This window comes from Mytilus trossulus, chromosome 3 (genome assembly GCF_036588685.1).
Source record: "Mytilus trossulus isolate FHL-02 chromosome 3, PNRI_Mtr1.1.1.hap1, whole genome shotgun sequence".
Classification (NCBI taxonomy): Eukaryota; Metazoa; Mollusca; class Bivalvia; order Mytilida; family Mytilidae; genus Mytilus; species Mytilus trossulus.
The window spans coordinates 84,378,491-84,385,861 of NC_086375.1; positions in this window are offsets into that span (position 1 = coordinate 84,378,491).

The window sequence follows — 7,371 nt, forward strand, 5'->3', positions numbered from 1 at the left end:
TATAATGAGTAACGTGCGCGCAGGAAATATGCACCATATGAGTAGTTCTTATTCTCAGTGTTTGAAAAGGAGGTTGGCATACTAACCTGGTGTAATGATTGTTTTAACACTCAGAAATTTTTTGCCATTACATTCTCGATTGGATGTTACAATACGCATATTTAAGATTCTTGGTCATGAATGGCTGGAAAAAATGAATTGTAGCAGGAACCTCCGGATGGCTAGAAGAATATATATTTATATATTTTTTTCCCCTGGCTTGCTTGACGAATATCAACTAACAACAGCCTAACAACTACGTATTATAAACATCCTGATAAGTTCATTACGAAACCTCTTAATACATTGGAGAGGAAGTTCTATGTAACCATAAATGAAGTCAAATACGATCATTAACATAGTCAACAAACGCCACAGCATTACGGTCAATTAGAATGTCCGAAAAACGCAATAATAAAAATAAATAATAAATGCTTATTCCCGACACATTATGATGTGTTTGATTTGTCGACTAATGTTTTGGTATTTTGTATATACTGTTGTATATTGAGAGTACTCTGCCTTTTTGTTATTCTTGTCGTTTGATTCTTGTCATCTAATTGACGTGTACACCGCACCTACTTCATAATGGAATTCACAACAAAATTCTTTATTTCAAAATTAAATCAATCTAAATCTTGATTGTCTTGTCATAGTGCCAAGTAGGCCGTATGTTGACCTCTATATGGCGATATGTTGGCCTCACGATATCTCCAGGCTGTGTTGTTTTATTGTGGTGTTATGCCACTGTCTCATTGTCTTTAACTCGACGATATTGTTTTTAATTCTTGAAACAAATTATTGGTGAAAAGAATAATGATACATTCTGGATTACATCAGACATAAAGATTGTGATTTTATGTTCAAATTGTGACAATATGTCTTGCTTTAATACGATATTCCAATATTACTGTTAATCCTACGAGAAGTCTATCTCATTATATCTGTGATATAAGGTTCAGACAAAAATGACGGGTTCAGCTTAGCGTATTAAACCTTACGCGAAGTATAATATGAACACAATACTGATAACAATGTGTGTTTATAGCTTTTATTGCTGTTAAACGTATTGTCTATGTAGCATCACAAATGAAAAAGACATGAATCAAATGATAAAAAATGAACACGATCAAGTAATAAAGTTTGTCTATAATATCAATGACAACCATTTTCACATTATTTTTACAAAGAGCAAGGCCTAAAAATGGACATAACAATGATTGTGCGAAATGAAATCACAGAGATAGCATATAAGCAAGAAATGAACCAGGAAATGTTTTTATATGTATATTAGAAAGAACTTTTTTCAAGATATCAAATAAATAAGAAGAAATAAAGAATGTTGAATGACTGCTACAATGGCTACTGGACACGAATCTTTAAGCATACGAGTGGACATGAAAAAGGAATTATCAATTTCGTTAAATGTTTTATTTTGTCGTGTCAGCTACCAAAAATTAATGTAAATGACGTAAACACCTTAACTTTGCAATGACATATTCCACAATTGATAAACATTCAGTATTATATTAGACCTAGATGAAATAGGAACATAAGCAAAAATATTCTACACTATCTTTTTAAACGTTTTAGAAAGGGTATGTTAAATTGATTAGCTATCGCCTTATTTCTTTAAGAAATTCGCTAAATCATCAAACACATGAACAGGGTTTACAAATACCTACCCCAAAAAAACGATACGAGAATCGTGCATGCACAATGTCTTTTTTGAAGAAAAAAAATGCAGCACTTGGAAACGGGGCATCCAATGTTTGGATTGCATAAAAGTATTGCTAGCAATGTCGTCCAAATCACCAAAAAATCGTCTAAAGTCAAATTGTTTCAGGGAGTTGTAAGCATGTAAGGACGTTATTTCAATATTGTTATGAACGGACGGTCCCTGATGAAAGCGGTCATGATGTATCAGTGTTTTGAAAAGAAAGGGACACTTATAATACATCATTTACTAGAATGTTGACGGACGGTCCCTGGTATACCAGTGTATAGAATGCATAGAAACACTTAGGATACATCACGCACCATCATAGTGTCGTGCGGTCCATGATGTACTAGGTACCTTGTAAAATGTATCCCTCCATAATTGGTTCAGTACTAGTCCTGATTTTTTTTTAAGCTTAATTGGTAGTTTAAAAAGCTTCATTGAAGAATGCAAAAAGAAAATAATTGCCATTCAGTGCTTAACCCGAATCAAAAATAAATTACATGTATGTATTTTCGATGTTAGGCTGATTTTCACAGTTTTGCTCTTATGTTGTGCTGTGATACTATTGTCTCAGGTTAGGAACTATCAATCACGAATACCCACCCCTTTCACTATTCTTGCTGTATGTAATTATCATGAGCATGCAATTACAGATGATTGCTGTCTATCATGTTTGTTATACGATAATTCTTTTGTACATAAATCTGATCGTTGGCTGTCTCCTTCGCTTCAAAAATGAAGAAAAAACAAGTAAACTGCGAGCTACTGCTCACTGATGATACCCCCGCCGCAAGTGGATAATATTAATAGTGTAAAAATATGCAAGTGTTCGGTAAACAGGAAGTTGTCGAGTGATGAATCTGAAAACGCATCACACGGTATAGCTGACTTATATAAATCCTGAAACCAAATTTCAGAAATCCTTGTATTGTAGTTCCTGAGAAATTTGTGACGAAAATTTTAAACTTGGCTATCATGTGTAAAATCGTACAAGTGTTCGGTAAACAGGAAGTTGTCAAGTAATCAATCTGAAAACGCATCACACGGTATAGCTGACTTAAATAAACCCTGAAACCAAATTTCAGAAATCCTTGTATTGAAGTGCCTGAGAAAAATGTGACGAAAATTTTCAACTTGGCTATCATGTGTAAAATCATACAAGTGTTCGGTAAACAGGAAGTTGTCAAGTGATCAATCTGAAAACGCATCACACGGTATAGCTGACTAAGATAAACCCTAAAACTAAATTTCAGAAATCCTTGTATTGTAGTGCCTGAGAAAAATGTGACGAAAATTTTCAATATGCTATCATGTGTAAAATCATACAAGTGTTCGGTAAACAGGAAGTTGTCAAGTGATCAATCTGAAAACGCATCACACGGTATAGCTGACTTAGATAAACCCTGAAACCAAATTTCAGAAATCCATGTATTGTAGTTCCTGAGAAAAATGTGACGGACGGACAGACAGAGGTAAAACAGTATACCCCCCCTTTTTTAAAGCGGGGGTATAATAATCCACTAATATGCTATATTAAAACATTGGTACATGTTAAGAATGATAGGGGTCAGTTTTACTGTGTGGGTGAATATGATAAACGCAGTGACACAAGTTATACCAACTCATATATTCCACTCTCAGTAAAGATTCTTCTAAATTATATTTAATAGAATTAGTAAATAACACTCACTGCTACGAGTAAAAAGTAGTAGAACAACGTTGGGAAGTTACTTTGAATAAATTAAATTATCAAATCACTGATTTCGATACCACACATGAAGTTAACTTTTACTTTTAAAATTACGTTTCAAACTGATTTTGAATTTGAATTTTTATGTCTTTTCTTTCAAAGGTGGGTCTGTTTTAATAGGATTATATTCATGCTTCTGTTAGTTTGTGATCTATTTTCATTTGAAGGCGGTATTATAAGTTTACTCGAACGTTGAATACATGTAACAAAGCCATTCTGATTTCCCAAGTAAGTACATATTGTTTCTGTTTCTAACATGGTCTTTAACAAGGCGTAATCTTATCAAGAGTTGATCTTTAAAGAAAAGGCAGATGTAAATTTAAAGCTTCCTTATTGTAGTATTTTTAAGATGAGCTTTGTGTCATTGAGCAAAAAAGAGTCGCGATTTATATCTTTTGTTGAGTTGATTGCTGTTGAACTTCTTATAACCTTTAAACTTTGATTCCAGTTGACCTTGGTGTATTAGTCATTAGTGTATTAGGATTCACCAAAGTATAGTTAACAATAGTGCGTAAGTCACAGTTGTTTCCATTTATAATTGCAGTCATACGTTCGTTTACAGTGTTCACTGATAAAAAAATATTTCTGGTAACGATTTTATTTTAATAAAACGATCACATAATATTTGGTGATTATGATGTTCATTTCCGTGTTTTTGCTAAGGTTATATTTAATATTTTACACCTCGAAAGTAACTTTTCGCTTGCCAATGTGGTCTCCGTTTTGTTTTATATATGGACGACCGTTCTAAAAACGAAACGAGCAAAACTCAAAGAATAATTCTAAATATGGATTTGTAAACGATTAACATATATGTTTACAATATTTTGAGTTGGTTTTTGAGACGAATGAATAATTTCGCTGTGTGTTTTAGAATTTTGGGTCCTCAATGCTCTTCAACTTTGTAATTGTTCTGCTTTATAACAATTTTGATCTGAGCGTCATTGATGAGTCTTATGTAGACGAAACGCGCGTCTGGCGTTTCAAATTATAATCCGGGTACCTTTGATAACTATTTACATCACTGGTTCGACGCCACTGCTGGTGGACGTTTCGCTTCCGAGGGTATAATCAGCCCAGTAGTCAGCATTCCGGTGTTTGACATGAATATCAATTATATGGTAATTTTTACAAATTTCCTGTTACAATACTTTGAATTTTTCGAAAAATTCAGAATTTTCTTATTCCAGGAATAGACTATCTTAGCCGTATTCGGTACAACTTTTTTGAAATTTTGGTCCTCAATGCTCTTTTACTTAGTAATTGTTTGACTTTATAGTATTTTGATCTGAGCGTTACTGATGAGTCTTATTTAGACGAAATGCGCGTCCGGCGTATTAAATTTTAATACTGATACCTTTGATAACTATTGTCCTTTTATAGTTCGAAGTTCTTTCCCATCACAGCAACAGACGACACCTTAAGCCTAATACAATGATTGTGTATTTTGTTATCGTTACTATGAAAAGTAAATTTGTTTTTAATTGATAACCTATGATGGATTATTCATGTTCAGATGATCAAAGGAGTTATGAAGACAATCTCAAAATAAGGTCTTTTCAATTTGTCAAAATCTGAAGATCGGTCTACTCTAGACATGTTGATAATAGACTTCCTGATATCTACAATGAGCAATATTAATATATCCCCGAAGGATAAACATTCAGATATAACAACAGTAAAACACAAAAAAGGCCACTGACTTAACAGTTATATGTGACGATAATAAAATGCTTTTTAGATTGGTAAAGTCGAAAACATGATATGTAAAACCATGTTGATTTTATATGTAATTCATGTTGTTTTTACTAAAGATGCTATTAAATGAAAGTGTCAAAACTTAAGCTAATTTCTAGTTACTTTTTTAAAAGTACTTATGACATATCTTATAAAAAACACATTGATTTATGTTAAAAAAAAGATTCAGACAAAAAATAAGGGTTTAAAGCAAGCTGTCGCTTACTGAAGTACCAATATAGCAATTGCAATTTGACTTTTCGATCTATGAGTTTGACTGTCCATCTGGTATCGTTCGCTCCTTTTTAAAACCTTTTGCTCTAAAAATTAAAAGAAAATATATTATGAAGGTTTGGACCTTTTGGACCTTTTTAGACCTTTTGGATTATAGCTCTTCATCTTTTATATAATCTTTGGATATCAAATATTTTGGCCACGAGCATCACTGAAGAGACATGTCGAAATGCGCATCTGGTGCAGGCAAATTGGTACCGTTAATTTTATTTGATAATAACACTAAAATTCAATGAAATTCACCACATGTCGACATGTACTATTATATTATTTATTTATACATTTCTCTATCATGAAATTACTTGCATTTATTTGTACTGTATTCCTGTCACGTAATTGTGTGATTTTAACGATTGTTTAACATTGTTATATAAGAGAAAGGTTTGGCTAGCCATAAAACCAGATTCAACCCACCATTACTTTCTTAAAGAGTAAGGAATATGGCAGTTTTTATCAAATAGTTCGTTTCTATGTATGGTGAATTGGCGTTTGCTTTTGTTGCACTTCAGTGTTTCTTTTCTTTCGTTGATTTACTCTTAGAGTTAATGTGTTTCCCCCGATTTAATTGCAAACTGGAATTTGTTATTTCTCAACCGATTTTTTTACTTTTAAACAGCGGTATACTACTGTTGCCTTAATTCATTAACTTTCACAAATATATGAAGAAAGAATACGTAGAAGTGTACAGCCAATACAAAATGATTAATTTCATAAGCAATAATGCCATAATCACATCTCAACTGTGCCCACTTATGATAACACTTTTAATTTTGATGTGTGTAAAAACTTGTGCATGTTTGGAGTTTATATATCAACATTCCAGATAAAAGAAGAGCTTTGGATGCACCAAATATTATGGACTAATATTTTAGTTTTTACCACATGCTAAAACTTTGTTTCCGATTATTACGACGACGACATGTTTAGAAGAAGGTGTATGTAAGTTTGCCTCGGTCACTTGCCGACGATTAATCCGTATATATTACAAACAAAACATTCATTGTTTAAAAGGCATTTGAGGGAACACAATGGTTTCTTTGTTTATAATTATGGACAAATAAGACCTTTTGTTTTACCAGCCTTAATCATTATGATGTTATTATGTTATTTAGATAAATATACTGATGAGTTCTATCTGTTGGGCCACATTTCCCAAATGTCTATTAGCTTTTGTTCTAGTCATGGATTTTCTATTCTCCTGTGTACGAAGTTAACAGTAAAACAGTTTTGAAATTGAGGAAAAGGCAAAACTTAAACCAAGTTATATCTGAAAATGTCAAGCTAACGGAGTATAATAAAATCATTACGAAATTATGTCTCTGGAACTTCATTATCTAAATTCCACCAGTGACAGGAACTGTTTAGATTAAAGACTATATTTAAAGCGTAATTATTACAGTTTTCTCTTAGGAGTTTCGAGCTAATATTAAATTTATGTTCAAAAGTCAAGTAAAGTACACCGTACATCTTAGAAAGACATTGTTTTCTTATACTTTGCAGATTTACGTCTGTAACGTGTTTTCGATCAAAATTGATATTCAACATAAACGGTTTAAAAAAACTGGATATTTTTAATTTCTCTGTTGTTTTTTTTTCTGTATTAAGTTACCTTAATATTCCATTATTTGAAGAGAGATGAAAGACTATGTTCGAAACGGAAGACGGTTTCAAAAAGGAAAATTGAAAATCATGACGAGGAAACAAAACAAAACTACGAAAAGAAAGAAGAATTTAATAAAAGACGGAAAGAGATATAACAGTCAATAAAACACCAGACAGAAGAAATAATTATAATTGAGCAAAACTTAACCAATCAGAATCTGGAAAT